At 47.0% G+C, this 6,000-nt stretch overlaps 1 long non-coding RNA gene across 1 annotated transcript in view; it reads right to left on the bottom strand.

The window, feature by feature from the left end:
* Positions 1-301: 301 nt before the first annotated feature.
* Positions 302-6,000, bottom strand: part of LOC128103943 (uncharacterized) — a 38,404-nt gene continuing 32,705 nt past the window's right edge. Inside the window, exons 2-3 of the long non-coding RNA XR_008215802.1 lie at positions 4,245-4,278; positions 302-2,592 (exon numbers count right to left, since the gene is read on the bottom strand). This is a non-coding gene — a long non-coding RNA (uncharacterized LOC128103943). The remainder of the gene's footprint in view (positions 2,593-4,244; positions 4,279-6,000) is intronic.

Here is a 6,000-nt window from a genome sequence, read left to right as displayed (position 1 = left end):
GTATCCTAGCCCTTCTCTCCCCGAACCCTGCTCAAAACTCCATCCAGCTCATGGACTTCCCTCCCACAGCTACTTATAGTCTGTTGTTCTCATCTCTCCTTCCCTCTCTCCTCCCTCCCTCTCTCCTCTCTCCCTCTCTCCCTCCCTCCCTCCCTCTCTCCCTCCCCTCTCCCTCTCTCCCTCCCTCCCTCTCTCCCTCCCCTCTCCCTCCCTCCCTCCCTCCCCCCCCCTCCCTCCCTCTCTCCCTCCCTCCCTCCCTCCCTCTCTCCCTCCCTCTCTCCCTCTCTCCCTTCCTCTGTTCTGCTTCTCTCACTACATTTTCTCTCTTCTTTCTCTCCTGCCATTCTCCCCTCTCTCACAGGTAGCCCTAGCCAGGTCCAGTCTGCTGGCCATGTTCAGTCTATTTCTTTTTCTCTGTGTTCTAGACTCTCCCAGATGCCTCTGGCTATTCTCTCTCATATCTATAATAAAAACCTTACCCATAACCATACCACGCAGCAATCATGTCATCAGTTTATACAATTGTGAGCTGCCTGACTTGGGTGCTGAGAACTGAGCTCGGGTCCTCTGCAAAACAGCACATGTTGCTAGAGTTTTCCTGCCTGGCCCACAGTCAGGACAAATCTCTCTCACCCGCCAGTCCCACAGCCGCTCAAACCTGATCAAGTAAACACAGAGACTTATATTGGTTACAAACTGTATGGCCGTGGCAGGCTTCTTGCTAACTGTTCTTACAGCTTAAATTAATCCATTTCTATTAATCTATACCTTGCCACGTGGCTTGTGGCTTACCGGTACTTTACATCTTCCTTGTCCTGATGGCGGCTGGCAGTGTCCCCCCCACCCAGCTTCCTGTTCTCTCAATTCTCCTCTCTGTTAGTCCCGCCTATACTTCCTGCCTGGCCACTGCCAATCAGTGATTTATTCATTGACCAATCAGCAACACATTTGACATACAGACCATCCCACAGCAAGCACATGCTCTTAACCACTGAACCACCTCTTCAGTTCCCCCTTTTTTTTTTTTTTTTGGTTTTTCGAGACAGGGTTTCTCTGTGTAGCTTTGCGCCTTTCCTGGAACTCGCTTTGGAGACCAGGCTGGCCTCGAACTCACAGAGATCCACCTGGCTCTGCCTCCCGAGTGCTGGGATTAAAGGCGTGCGCCACCACTGCCCGGCCAGTTCCCCATTTTTATACTCAATTCTCCTCTACATTTTTTTACTCAATTCTCTTCCTTTTTTCTTTTTCATTTTTGTCCTCTCTCTTTTTAAAGGCATCTCTCAGGAGCAGCATTTCAAACATTCAGAAAACATATGTGAGGAATCCCTGGATAAGAAAAAACATCCTTCGAGTGCATCTCAGAGATTCCACTGAGACCTGGAAGAACTCTCCTAGTTCAAAGTGTTTTTGAATCAGCCTCCCCTGACTGATGGCTTTCCTGAATGCCCCTGGCTTATGTTTAGCCTGAATTAAATAACTTCCTGAGGCAGCTCCAGCTCTCAGGGGAGCAGGACCTGCCAGCTCAGCAGGATTTCTACTTCCATTAAGGTGGGGAGCACTTTGTCCTGCATTCACACCATCAGGAAACATCAGCTATTGATTGGTCCTATGATGCCTTAGCATTTAGGAAAGAACCTGATGAATGTGTCGTACAACACCAACCAGCTTGCTGCTTTAGTTCCTCTCCCCAAACCTCCTCTGCCCTGCCCCACCATGTGGTTTTAAGACAATCTCGAGATAGAGCCGAGGTGAGCCTCAGATTTATAGTCTTCCCACTGTCGCCTCCTGAGAGCTGCGATTGCAGGCCCACGACACCTCAGTTTCATCTCTGTCCTCTTTACTCCAGGGGTCTACATGTTGGTCTGTTTTTGACACATGGTCTCACTCACTTTGTTTCCCAGGGAGGCCTCAAACTTACAGTCCTCCTCCTATCATCCTTTGGGGATCTAGGATCACTTGTATCCCGGCACATGCGGCATCACTATGTAGTCTGAAGAAGTGGTGTGGCCTCAGAATGGGCGTGGGGGTGAGTTTAATATTGTACCCGCTAAGATCTGAGAGTCCACACCATCCCAACGTCTGAGTGCATGATGGGGGGACAGGGCTTTGCCCTCCTTCCTTCTCGCTCCTTCCTTCCTTCTTCTTTGATGTTTCTTGAGGAGAGAAGTCCTCCTGCACTGGCTCCCTTCTTTTAGCCTCTCTTGTTTTCTGTGTTATTCTTCAATCTTCTACCCTATTCAATGTTCTCTACTGTATTAAGTGGCACATCTTTTTTAAAAATTTTCTTATGTTTATCTATTTCTTTTGTGTGTCAGTGTATTTACATTGGTAAACAGTTATGTGCTGTGTGAACTCACCAAAAACCTGAGCTTGGAAGCACTCCCCATTCCCACTTCAGAGCCAAGCACGCTTCTTTCAAAGTGTCCCCCAAGGCCCCTAATCTGGGGATGAGCTGCTCCTAACTCTGTGACAGGGAGGAGACAGCAGCAAAGCAGCTCAAAAGTAAAACCAGGATGTCCTTGGGAACAGCTGGAAGGCGCAGCATTTCAAAATCAGCAGGTCACTATTGTTTATTCCATGATGCAAAGGAACCTGAAGGAAGAGAGAAGCCAGGAGCTCAGCCCTGGAAAGCTCAGCCTTGGAGAGAGCACTCAACCAGGAACCCCAGCGGCCTGCCTCAACTTTCCCAGCTGGTTTCCGCTGGATGTCATGAGGATGTCTCCTTCATGCTGCAATTTGTTCTTACCCTTAGAAGCCTCACTGGAGGGGACAGTCCACTCTGCCTAGGACTCTATTGTGAAGTCTAGCTAGCTGCCTTTGGGGCCTTTCCCAGGTGATTTCTGCTGATGTTTTGAGCAATATTTTACTATCTGTCTGTCATCTATCTATCTATCATCTATCATTTCTTATTTATTCTATTTCTTTAGCTTGCTATATACTTAATAAATGCACTCATTCAAAACTGAAAGCATGGCTATCACAGATCATTCTCTGGACCATACAAAACAAAGCGTGTGTGTGTGTGTGTGTGTGTGTGTGTGTGTGTGTGTGTGTGTGTGTGTGTGTTGGGCAATATAAGCCACATGTGGAAGTCAGAGGGCAGCTTGCATGAATTGGTTTTCTATTCCATTATATGGGTCCTAGAGGTAAAATTCAGGCTGCCAGACTTGGCAGCAAGTACCTTCACTCTCTGAGCCATCTTGCTGGCCCAGCTGACATATTTCCTGAGGCAGCACCACAGCCTCACAGTGTTCACCTCTAAGCAGTTCCTTAATAAAGATTGGTGAGCTGGAATTTAGCTCAAATCTCTGCTTTTAAAAGATGGACACAAACTCATTTTTTTTCCTCCAAACATGTCAGTCAGTTTATTTCTTGAAAGCCTCTAACATTTAAAAAATGTCTTAGTTAGAGTTGTGTTGCTGTGAAGAGACACCATGACCACCACAACACTTATAAAAGAAAATGTTTAATTGGGACTAGCTTACAGCTCAGAGGTTTAGACCATTATTGTCATGGTGAGAAGCATGGTGGTTGTAGGCAGACATAGTGTTGGAGAAGGAGTTGAGAGTTCTGCATCTTGATCTGCAGGCAACAGAAGGAGACTGTGTGCCACACTGGGCAGAGCTTGAGCATATGAGATCTCAAAGCCCACCCTTGCAGTGACACACTTCCTCCAACAAGACCACACCTCCTAATAGTGCCATTCCCTATTGGCCAAGCATTTAAACACTTGCATCTATGGAGGCCATACCTATTCGAACCACCATAAAAGGCAAAGCAGAATTGAATTTTTGTTCCATTACACCAGGTATACGAAGTTTATTCCTGGGCATAGAGGTTCAGGCTTATCTGTGCATCTTACAAATTCTGAACCACATGACTGCCAGGGACATACAAAGTGTGCTTTAACATGCATGAGGCCTAAGCTCTATCCTTGTCTAAGAGGAGGAGGAAGAAGAGGTAGAAGATGGGGGAGAGGGAAGGAGAGAGTGAAAGAAGGGAGGAAAGGGAGGATGAAGGGAAAAGAGAGAAGAGGAAGGGGTAAGGAGAGGACGAGGAAGAGGAAAAAGAAGGGAAAAGAGGAAGGGGAAGAGAGGGGAAAGGAGGAATAGAAGGAAAGAGAAGAAGGAGAAAGGAGGAGAGGAGGAAGAGGAAGGAAGCGAGAAAGTGAGGATGAGGGAAGAGTTGAGGATGAAGGAGAAGGCAGACAGAAGGAGGATGAGTGGAGAGGAGAAGAAACTTACCATGTTGCTATGAACATTCTCTGAGCAGCATTACCTGGAAAACAAGAAAGGTTTTGCTGTGTTTCCATTCAGGGAGAGGAATGGATCCTGCCTGGGAACCTCGTTCTTGACTCAAATTGATCCCCTGTGGACTCCCTTGAGGTTCAGACAGGGGTGATCTGTAACACAAGGGGACTGATATTTGCCCCCTCCTAGGTGGTTCTAGGACCTGGCATCATTGGTGAACTGGGAAGGATGTATTTGGACTATAAGATGGGGGTGGTCCACAGTGGATTTTGCAGACCTTTCTGTAGGAAAAGCTCAAAAAATGTTGCCCTAGAATATGCTGCTTTGATGTGAAGAATGTTTTGAACTGAAGGTAACTGAGAAAAAGAGGGAGAGAGGGAGAGAGGGAGAGAGTCGGGAGAAGCTCTCTGCCTGCCTCCTTGTGGTCTGTAAATAGGACATAAACTTGTACAGGTGTCCTTTCCCTTCTCGGAGAAGGGCAAGCTCATCACTGTAGACAGCTGGAGATGGCATTACAGGGACATACACAGTGAATCTTCTTAGCTAGCTGTGGTGCACATGCTGTAAATCGTCATGCGCTGTTTGAGTTCACCGCAAAGCTGGCTCTGGAAGCAGGGGGCCCCATCTCCTGCTGACACTTCAGGCCTAAGCATGTTTGTCTCAAAGTGTCCTCAAGATTATCTGGAGATGAACTGGTCCCCCTAGTTCTGTGACAGAGAGAAGAGAACAGCAAAACAGTAAAAAGAGCACACCCTTGAGAACAGCTGGAAAATGATCCATCCCAACAGGTCGCTATTGTTTATCTCGTGGTGTGAAAGTGCCTGCAGTGAGGAAGAGATGGGCCTGAAGCTCAGCCACGGGAGGGGAGGCTCAGCCGCGGGAGGGAGGCTCAGACACAGGAGAAAGCTCAACTGTGCACTCTGACTGACCGCCTTAACTTCCCTAGCTAGTGTCTGCTGGATGTAAGTGGATGATGTCACCTTTCTGCTGCGATTTGTTTGACTTGGAAGCCTCACCTGAGGGGACACTGCTCCTCCTGGGACTCTAAGTGGAAAACTCAAGCTGGCTGCCTTAAAGGGGCTTCCTTAGTCCATTTCAGCTACCTACCTACCTATCATCTATTCATCTATCCATCTATATGTCTACTTATTTGTTATCTATTCTTTCATTTTAGCTTGCTATATATTTAATAAACTCATTCAGAACCAAAAATGTGACTAACATAGGCCATTCTCTGGCTCACACAGAGCACTGACTTTATTGTCTTTTAGTTTCCCCATAAGTACATAGTCTTTCACTTATGAAAGAGTTTTGCCCCAATAAATCTTTACTGAGTTGTAAATACCATTCTTTGAAGATTCACTGGGTCTCCCTGGCCTAGCACGTATCCTAGCATAGCAACATGGAACAGGTAGAATATTGGTCACTGTTAACCTCTGTGATCACGTGGCTGCCTTGGAGCGTTGACTCACTGTCCAGCACATGAAGAGCATCGTAAGTCTATCTTTAATTAACCTAGGGAGATCAAAATCCTGAGGGGGTCCCTCCAGATGTCATACAGGGAAGCGAACCTCTCGAAAAGATGAGAATAAAAACCCAGGGCAGATTGACTTCACCAACTTGGATCAGACTTCGAGTCTAATGCCAGGCAACTCATTGTTGGCATAGTTAAAACACAGTACAATTGGGGGAAAGGTTTCCAGGCAACAATCAGTCCAATCAGTCCAATTCTAGGTGCACAATAAAGCTT

Source organism: Peromyscus californicus, unplaced genomic scaffold, assembly GCF_007827085.1.
Source record: "Peromyscus californicus insignis strain IS unplaced genomic scaffold, ASM782708v3 Scaffold_8__1_contigs__length_139910024, whole genome shotgun sequence".
NCBI classification, from domain to species: domain Eukaryota; kingdom Metazoa; phylum Chordata; class Mammalia; order Rodentia; family Cricetidae; genus Peromyscus; species Peromyscus californicus.
This window is presented reverse-complemented; position numbering and strand designations above follow the sequence as displayed.